Source organism: Salvelinus sp. IW2-2015, linkage group LG37, assembly GCF_002910315.2.
Source record: "Salvelinus sp. IW2-2015 linkage group LG37, ASM291031v2, whole genome shotgun sequence".
Lineage (NCBI taxonomy): Eukaryota > Metazoa > Chordata > Actinopteri > Salmoniformes > Salmonidae > Salvelinus > Salvelinus sp. IW2-2015.
The window spans coordinates 19,056,218-19,066,986 of NC_036876.1; the positions used below are offsets into that span (position 1 = coordinate 19,056,218).

Sequence of the window (10,769 nt, forward strand, 5' to 3'; positions counted from 1 at the left end):
CATCACTGCAGACTGTTTATGAACAAACAATCATGAGATAGGCCAAGAAAATGTCAGACCCCTCCCATGTACACCACCCAAAGTTTCAGCTTCTCCCCTCAGCCAGATGCAACAGGGTTCCTCAGTGTAAGCTGAACAGATATAACCACTCTTTCATCCCCCCTGTCAGTCAAACTCCTAAACAGCAGCATGTAGCAATGTGATATACAGTTGAAACATACCCCTATGGTATGATTCTCGCTTGGGGGTGCGAGAGGTCCCGGGTTCAAATCCCGGATGAGCCCCCATTATGTTATTATGTTACGCACGCCTCTGAAGAGGGAACGCAACACCCTGCTACAACTCAACTCTCCGTGAAGCAACAGAGGTATGGACTGTAGGTGCGAGAAAGGATGACAAAAGGCAGAATTGACCGCTTACTAGGATTTATTTCCTTAAACGGTATTTTGGGGAAAAGGGGCTGGACGGAACCAAAGCAAAGAAAGTAAATATCTAACCTGCCTACCCACTACTTACCTATCTTAGCACCACCTGGTGCCCTAACCAAAATACAGGGGGTGGTCCGCCCACGTCTTACCTAGTGTGCCTAGACATTGAATATACTACGGGTATGCCCGCGGGCCTCTTGCCTAAGCACTCCCATGGTGCCTTCCCCTTCCCCCCTGGGAACAAATGAAACAGAATAATTATTAACAATTTCACAAACACTCAGAAACACAGGACATCAATGAGGCTCTGTCWGACTGAGCAACAAACTCACAGAATATACCAACTGCTCCCAGCAACAACTAACACAGTAAATTACCCCAAAGCCATCAGCCTCCTCTCTCAGCAAATATCTCTCTCACAATCAAACTCTCTGCATTCCTCAGCCTTCAATGATCTCACTCTGCCTATCCTCTCTCTGTCTAATGATTTCTCTTCTGAACAGAACACTGGCTTTTATATCTCCTGACTTCTCCCCAACCAGCTGATTGGTCGACTCAATGGCTAATTGATGATTGGAGAGCTGACCCCGCCCCCTCGTCAAGAAGCAGCTGACTCTAATTACTATTGCCACCTGAAGATATAAAAGCTAGTATGTATTATTAGCTAACTAGTTACAGTGCAGGCTAACTCAAATGAGCTGCTAACGTAGCTAGCTGGCTATCTAGCCAACTTTACACAGTGTATAGATAACTAGCTAATTGAATTAAATATCACCAGCAACCTAACTTCATATTAGCTAGCTATCTTTATGACTAAAAAAACTCGAAATGCATTTGTAGGTAACTAGCTAACAGCCATGGAGGAGGGTGAAAGGATAGCTGCCCCAACTGTCATAGTGAGAGAGTAGGCTATTCTGGATAGGGCAGGTACTTTTGTGTAGTTCCTAGAAGTGAGGACGGAGATAATAGTAACATAATATTCAGTGCGGTCTAATTTGAGTATAATTAAGTCTGTTTCTTGTGAGATTTACTGTCGTCAGATACAGAGAGCTGTGAAAGCATGTCTGCAGATTAAGAGGTCCCAATAAATAGCAGTGTTTCTCATTCCTGGTCCTGGGGACTCAAAGGGGTGCACATTTTTGTTTTTGCCTTAGCACTACACAGCTGATTCAAATGATCAACTCATCGTCAAGTGGTATTTATATATTCATTTGTGATGCTATCCTTGATATGATCCTGCTATTGTCACATGCTACACATGTACGTGTGTGCACATGCATCTATCTATCCAATGTTATCATGATTTGCTATAAGGGATATTATACTTTAATAATCCACAATGACCTGGTGATGTAAAAGTTGAATAATGAGATTGTCTTCCATATTCCGACAGATACCTTGTAACTGGAGATTCCTGCAAAACGATTGCCTACAGTTACCGTGTAGGGCACTGCAAGGTTGGGTGACCAGTGCTATCTGGGAATGCCTCCTGGGGGAATTCAGGCATGTGAAGGCTACCTGTATCCTGCATAACTTCATGATGATGGACACGAGGACCAGGAGGGGATCTGCAGCTCGCCGCCGTGTGCCAGAGGAGAAGTCTGCTGCTCTGCAGGATGTTTGAAGGATGGGGTCCATCAACGCAGCAGGAGAGGCAATCCGTGTGCCGGACATCTTCACCTACTTCTTCGAAGAGGGTGCTGTTCACTGGCAACACCATAGACTACACTATGCACAACCAAAGGCTCTTTATAAGCCATCCACATTGCAATAACAGTATTCTTCCATTTACTTACCAATGTCAACTGCATTTATTCAATTCCCAGTTTCTCTCCCTTTGATTTCTACTTCTCAGGTGAGGGTGCTGTTTAGGTAAGGTTGCGATGTCTGCACAAAAACAAAACAGGCTATTTTAAGTCGTGTGTCTGTGCATGTTTTTCAGCATAAAGTACTCTGCATCCAGTCAGTTTGGACTCCAGGTGAGGCCACACAGAGATTCCTGTTGAACACTGTCTCTTTAACAACCTTATTTTCTCAATAACAATCAATCTCCTTCACTTCATCCCTATCTCCCCTTCTCCCTAAATCATCTAGGTTATATCAGCTGTGTCGATGAACCCCTCCCGCATTGAACTGGCTACATAGAGGGGACAGCATGATCAGAGGTGAGAGGTCACTTGGTTGGGTCAACAGGAAGTATTATTAAAGAGATGCTTTATATTAAAATAAAGATAGTTGTAGTAGTAGTCACAGATTTAATGATCTAAGTTCAGTTTTGCATTTCACCTCATGATTATGATGACTGACGGTGTTAGAATTAAAAAAAATCAACCGCCATCTCTCTCCATCTGTCACTCGTCTGCAGGTATGTTTTGATGTGAGAGAGGATGCGAACCCCCAGTCCCGTCATCGCCATGCTCTTAAAATAACCTTCGGGCCGACTGGGAGCCCAAGGCTGGTTAGGAGACACCACTAGACACTTATGTAATTGTGATGAACTGAGAGAATATTAGGGTAGCTCTGATTCATTAATCATATGCCGTCTTCCCTGTTCTTACCTCTTTCCCTTTGTCTTTTACACCTCTCTCGCCACCTCCTCTTTCTTCCTCTGTGTCACGTGTGCACCCTCTCCGGCCTCTAGGTCACCAGGCTGCTCGTTATGGCACACACCTGTCACCACCATCCTTGCGCGCACCTGCGCATCAGGCTCACCTGGACTCCATCACTTCCCTGATTACCTTCCCTATATATGTCACTCCCTTTTGTTCCTTCCCCAGGCCTTATTGTTTCTGTTCCAGTGTCATGTCTGTGCGTTGTTTGTGTTTTATGTATTAAAACACTCACTCCCTGAACTTGCTTCCTGGCTCCCAGCGCACATCATTACACTCTGTTTTTATAATGCACACCAGATGTGCATTGAAGTACAGATTGACATTTTATTTATAATATAATATTACAATTATATTTATAATGCATGGATTATGTATTTATAACCCTTGGATAATGAAGTTCCTCATGTGATGAAATACAACACCTATCCTGTGTATCAGATCAATGCAGATGAAGGAAATTAGATATTGAGATGAACCGATTTTACAGTATTTACATGATGCATAGGAAGTGTAGTGTACTGTTTTTTAAATTCTATTGATGTATGAATGACAAAGATTTAACTAGTCTATTGCATAGTTACAATGTGTAACCATTGATGTCCCAAGACCAGGATTGGTAAATACTGTTGTAGTGTATAATTGTAATACATACATGCAGACAAAGCATCATTCAAAGAATGGAGTTTGACACTCCTGGTATTGGATATGACTGAAAAAGAATCTCAGACATTCATACCTGAACTGCACCTTTATTTGCCAAAGTAGAGTACATGATCAGTGAATATATCAAATGTACAGGCTACAATGTCGGGATATCATGTATGGTAATAACTACATGTATATTCGACTAGCATCCTTGGCACAAAGTTATATAATATTCTACTCAATCCATAGGCGTCATTAATGAAGTTGATACAATTGGTTAGCTATGATAGGTTCATAGCTAGGTTCTGAACTAATATACCAAACGTTTTAGGGTCAATACACAGATCGCCTACACATCCATCCATAGGCATACAGGTATTTTAATCATCCACTGCACAATAAGCAAGAAAAGAGTTAGCTTGCTATGTTACTTCAGCTGGATTGCAAGGCAAGCTTACAAAATTGTACAATCAATTTGCAGTAAATGCATTAGCTAGCTAGATAGATTCTTTACATCCACTGTTTCACAAGAAGACAGCTTGGTTTGCTGGTTGTTTCACGAGTTGTTTCATTAAACAACCAGAATTACAATTTCACACTGATGTCACACCATAAAGCTAGCCAGCTAGTTGGGTTAATGTTAACTAGTCAGCTAGCTTGCAAGATAGCGATTTTTGTAAATTAGCTTTATGACAAACAAAAAAATGCATAATCGTTTGTCTTTACATTAACTAACATATTCCTCTCAACTGTACATTGTTTATGCATGATTCATTATGACGTTATAATTACTTACATTTGCTTCAGTCATAGTATTTTTCTTCTTTGATGAGGTTTAACGGTAGTTGGCATCCAATATGTTGCATTGCCGCCACCTACTAGACTGGAGTATAACTCCCTTATACCTTGCTTGAAATAAATAAACAAATACCCTACCATCTAACACAACACTAAACAAAAATAAAACAATACCACCACCCTACTCCACTATTTAAATATATTTAGTCCTACCTCATGCCAGCAACCTGAGAGGATGGGACATCACCACTTAACACACCCTGTAACTCTTCTGATGTCAAGTCTCGCACACCCAAATAACTCTCTGCAGCTGCCACCACAACCTCAATTGTCTGCGACTTACGTTCCATCTGCACTACTCGAACCCTGGAAACCTCAACCTGCCTCTCTCGCACGGGACATTTCTGATCCCCAGCCCCATTGGCACCCCTAAAATTAACACATACCACTACTTTCCCCAATAATACACATTCCTTTGTCTCATGCTCTTCTGCACACTTCTCACACCTAGGAACCTCCCTCCTACACACTGCTGCCACATGCCCATAAGCTTGACACCTGTAACAACGTAATGTATTTGGCACAAAAGCTTGTACAGGATAACTTATCTATCCTAACATCACTTTGTCCGGCAAAGACTGAGGTTCTCAAAAGAACCGAAAATGACTTCTGTTTCACCACTCTTGCCACCCTGTCTGCGTCGCACCAAACGACAAGCATCACAAACACCTGGAATCTTTCCCTTCAGTTGGTCAACTTTTACATTTACTGCTACCCCAGTAATCTCTCCTTTCAATGGCGCCATTTTCTTGAGAGCGAAACAATTCACGAGCGCCTTCTCCCTCTGACCAACAGTTACACAAACAATTATCACAAGACCACTTCGCCGATTCCACAGCACCCAACTCTGTTTTCACCCACCCTGAAACCACAAATGGATCCGCCAAAAGGCAAGGTTCCACTTTTCAAAAAACTTAACTTCTGTGACTCATCTTTATCCTGACCCTCGGTGCAAGCCTTGGGCTCCGAGAACTTCACCACACCTACCACCTCTGATACTTCGCCCTCATTCACTTCCCTTTCTCCTCCTGTCTTCAGCTCACTCTGCTTACACTTTATACCATTCTTCTTTAACAAACCATCTCCCTTTTCCCCCCCATTTTTAACCAACTCAAGCTCATCGTCTTCCTCGCTCCTAGACATCCTCTGCCTCTCCTTTTCCCATCATTCCTTCTCTGTATTCCAAGTATACGCCTCCTTATGATAATACTGCACTTCTCCTGACTTACATCTTGTTCTTGCTTTCTCAATTGTACGCCGTACAATTACGGCGTACAATTCCGGCGCCGACAGAGATGGCCGCCTCGCTTCGCATTCCTAGGAAACTATGCAGTATTTTGTTTTTTTTTATGTGTTATTTCTTACATTGGTACCCCAGGTAATTACATACAGTCGGGAGGAACTACTGAATATAAGAGAAACGTCAACTCACCATCGTTACAACCAGGAATATGACTCTCCCGAAGCGGATCCTGTGTTTTGCCTTCCACCCAGTACAATGGATCTGATCCCAGCCGGCGACCCTAAACAACGACGCCGTAAAAGGGGCAAACGAAGCGGTCTTCTGGTCAGGCTTCGGAGACGGGCACATCGCGGGCAATCGCGCCACTCCCTAGCATACTACTGTCATGACGTTGGCCTAGGGGTAGTTTATGACAGTCATAAATACCTCTTTCCCCCTTTTCCCTCTCCCTACTATAACTGATGTGACATAAGAAAAACGCCTGGTTAACATAGAGATTCTGGGAACATCAGAAGTGGGGAAATGAACTATATTCGGTAATCCGACCAACTGAACATATGCGGTGGTACTTAAGGTATATTGTCAGTTCGGTTGCCCTCTGACACATTCTCATCAATGATAGAATGACATAAACTCTACTGTGGAAAGTCTAAACGTCAGAGGTATCGGATTCACATGGAATTTGTTGTTTAATTCAAATGTTGAATATGAAATTATTTGGTGAAGAGATTAAATGTAATTTTAGCTTCCAAATGAGAGATTTGGATTTTCATAAATTTGGGCTTCTGCTCAACTAGGGGCCACCCCTGTGAAGAGACATGGGTTATAACTTTTCAGACACACCCCCTCTCCCTCCACTATAAAAGCCATTGACAAAAATATAACTTCCTGTTCCGGGTACATTTAGGATGACGATCCGATGTCAGAATGGTTCAGATAATAACTACAGAACTAAGCCAACATCAGCATGGACTTTGGTTGTAAATGGTATGAACTTTGAACTCGTATTCACTACAGAAAGGATACTCCTAACCGTTGAGTTAGCAACAGCTGCTACAAACGCAGGTTAGGAAGGACAGTCAGAGTATCCCGTCTACTACACATCGACGCTACTCCAACGGATCCAGTGACCACCGGAGACATTCTTCAAAGGACAGGGGACCTCGGTTTGGCGATACGGTCTTCCATCTACCACCAACCTACTGAAGCGCAGCTCAGAGTAAATATTTATTGCATTCTCCTTTTCAAATGGGCGGTAATTTAGAATGCATAAGATACTGTATTTACGATAGCACAGCTTCGGCCCTGTTCCAGTCTCCCGCTCTTTCACTAAATATCCCGCCCCTTTTCTTTGTGTACAAGCTGTCATATCTGTTCCGCCCGCTAGGGACGTTTTCCTGTAGGACGAATTTGTGATCAAGTTATGATTTAATTGTGTTATGGTGTTCTGTGGATTAGTTAGGTATTTTAGTAAATACATATTTAAACCCAATTTTGTATTGCTGATTCAACTTGTTAGCCACAATTCTTGCAGATAACAAGGATTACCACTTTCAGATGAGACTGAATAAAAATGACGATTAATGTGACTGCTATGGATGTAAAATATTACTAAATCTTTAAGAGTTTATTCGGAAGTAACAGCTCTATAAATATTCTTTCGTGGTGTCCCTCTCTAGTTAATACATTTACCTGATTAGTTCAATCAGGTAATATTAATTACGGAGAAATTATTTTATAGAATAGCATGTCATAGCAATTAATCTGGCATAGTCAAAGACACGACACTACTCGCCAATGTCCAGTCTCTTGACAACAAGGTGATGAAATTCGAGCAAGGGTAAAGACATCAGAGATTGTAACGTTCTTTGCTTCACGGAAACATGGCTCACTCGAGAGACGCTAACGGAGTCGGTGCAGCCAGCTGGTTTCMTCARGCATCGCGCCGACAGAAACAAACATCTTTCTGGTAAGAAYAGGMGCGGGGGTGTATGCCTTATGATTAACGAGACGTGGTGTGATCATAACAACATACAGGAACTCAAGTCATTCTGTTCACCTGATTTAGAATTCCTCACAATCAAATGTCGACCGCATTATCTACCAAGGGAATTCTCTTCGATTATAATCACAGCCGTATATATTCCCCCCCAAGCAGACACATCGATGGCCTTGAACGAACTTTATCTGACTCTTTGTAAACTGGAAACCACACACCCTGAGGCTGCATTCATTGTAGCTGGGGATTTTAACAAGGCTAATCTGAAAACAAAACTCCCTAAATTCTATCAGCATATCGATTGTGTTACCAGGGCTGGTAAAATTTTGTCTGTCATAGTTGAAGTGTACCTATGATGAAAATTACAGGCCTCTCTCATCTTTTTAAGTGGGAGAACTTGCACAATTGGTGGCTGACTAAATACTTTTTTGCCCCACTGTAATACCAATAACATATATCATGTTTATATGTGGTATAGCTATTAAAACATACCCTAGTCCCCTGGCCTCTGTGCAGCTGTGCACAGGTGGGACGACTGATGTTCCCATCTGGCAATAGTGTGCAGACTGGAATAGTAATGCAACTGTGTGGTTCCATAATGCAGTGCCAGCAACACATGAACAGTGATGTTGTGTCATTGTTTCTGGCTCAGAGGGCTTCAGTACAACCTACGTGGGGATATAAAAAGAAAATGATTAGATTATAAAATCACTCAACATGAGTTACGACCAGCAAACAGAAGAGACTGGCGCAACATACAACAGCCTCTAAATTCATTACAACAATATGAGTTTACCATTTTTTATTAAGGGCATATGCCCTTGTTTAAATTTAATCAAATGCGTCCAACATAACAGAGTTCACAGAAACAGCAAGGAAGACGCCTGAACAATTACTAAACTAAAAACGGTTTCATAGACATGGGTTAAGCCTAGTCATGAACTAAGCAATGCCTCTTAATGCAGATCTCCATTGACAGGAACTTCTTAGCCTAAGACTAGGCTTCATCTCTGACTGTATAACCGGCATGTAGTGTGTCACAAACAGCTGACTTTTCACCCTACACAAACTGTGTGGTTTCTCATTTTTCCTCATGGACCTGTAGCAGCAAGCCCTTATGCTGACCTCTCCTGTCATTTTATCCCTGTTCAAAACTGTTTTGAATAAAAAGAATGAGCAATCATAATGTTAGCTAGCTACTGTAAAAGACACGTCTTAAAACTTCTCTGGGATATGTGGGACGCTAGTGTTAATCTTTATGTCCAAAAACCTAATTTGAAATTGGTGTGTTATGTTCAGAAATGCATTGTCTCAAACAAACATCCAGTGAAAGTGCAGAGCCACACCAAATTACAGAAGTACTCATAATAAACATTGTTAAAAGATACAAGTGTTATGCATGGAATTATAGATAAACTTCACCTTAATGCAACCACTGTGTCAGATTTCAAAAAGGCAAGCACACCTTGCGATTATGTTTGGTCAGCGCCAAGTCACAGAAAAACATACAGCCATTTTCCAAACAAGGAGAGGTGTCACAAAAGTCAGAAATAGCATTATAAATATTCACTTAGCTTTAAAGATCTTCATCGGAATGCACTCCCAGGAATCCCAGTTCCACAATAAATGTTTGTTTTGTTCGATAAAGTCCATAATTTATGTCCAAATTACCTCCCTTTTGTTCGCGAGTTTAGCCCAGTAATCCAAATGCTCAATGTGCGATCACTTAGTTCAGACGAAAAGTCAAAAAAGTGATATTACAGTTCGTAGAAACATGTCAAATGATGTATAGAATCAATCTTTAGGATGTTTTTATCATAAATCTTCAATGTTTCAACCGGACAATTCCTTTGTCTTTAGAAATGAAAAGGAACGCAGCTAACTCTCACGGCCGCACGCCTGACTTACCTCATGGCATTCTGCCAGACCTCTGACTCAAACAGCTCTTATTCTCTCACCCTTCACAGTAGAAGTCTGAAACAAGGTTCTAAAGACTGTTGACATCTAGTGGAAGCCTTAGGAAGTGCAATATGACTCCATAGACACTGTATATTGGATAGGCAATGACTTGAAAAACTACAAACCTCAGATTTCCCACTTCCTGGTTGGATTTTTTCTCAGGTTTTTGCCTGCCATGTGAGTTCTGTGTCTACTCCACAGGGACATCAATTCAAACAGTTTTAGAAACTTCAGAGTTTGTTTTCCTATGCCGAATCTATTATGTGCAATATTCGTTAGCTTCTGGGCCTGAGTAGCAGGCAGTTTACTCTGGGCACTTTGGATTTTGAGTAAACGTCCTTTGCTTCTGTCTGATAGGCAAACTTGGCTTACACTTACCTTCATAGTTGAAAAGGTAACTGGAGAAAGGTTTGAAAACCTTTTTCCAACTGGAGGTCGGTGCTTTGCTAATTATCTTGGCCAGACGATGTTACATCTGTCACTGTTACCTTTGGCAGGCTCTTTCAAAGCAGCCCTTGTGTAAAACAGTGGCATGGTAAGTAGGGGCGGTTGACTAATTGCTAGCCACTTACTAGTTGGCACGTTAATAGGCTGCTAAAGAGACCAAAAAAAGACACAAGAACACAATAATCGAATTACAAAAATCACTAACTGAACAAGATAAACACAATTTTCAACAATAATCATTTTTTAAAAGCTATAGAAATATGATTATATTAATATACTGAGGTAATGATAAAACGAGCGACTTCGATGGCCTAGGATGGCTACTTCGGCTGACCAGGACGTGATTGGGACAGGAAGCTATGTATCGGGTAAGGAAGTGAGCAGATAGGGGCGTTTGCTACGTTGTTTTAAAAGATCTATATTGGCCCAGCGTGGTCAGGCGCCTTTTCCCCGCAGCTCCAACATGGCACGAGGACGAAGAAGCACCTGAAGCGCGTTGCAGCGCCCAAGCATTGGATGCTTGACTAGCTCACCGGAGTGTTCCGCTCCTCGTTCCGTCACTGTCCCACAAGCTGAGG

The 10,769-nt window shown here is 41.9% G+C and overlaps 1 long non-coding RNA gene across 2 annotated transcripts; it reads left to right on the forward strand.

Annotated features, from left to right (window-relative positions):
• The first annotated feature begins 818 nt into the window (after nt 1–818).
• Nucleotides 819–3,339, forward strand: LOC139023860 (uncharacterized). Of its 2 annotated transcripts, XR_011475064.1 has the most exons (5): nt 819–1,623; nt 1,822–2,407; nt 2,523–2,593; nt 2,794–2,912; nt 3,070–3,339. It is a non-coding gene; the product is annotated as an uncharacterized lncRNA (long non-coding RNA). The 2 variants fall into 2 exon arrangements; XR_011475063.1 differs by having other exon boundaries at nt 2,794–3,339.
• The last annotated feature ends 7,430 nt before the right edge of the window (nt 3,340–10,769 follow it).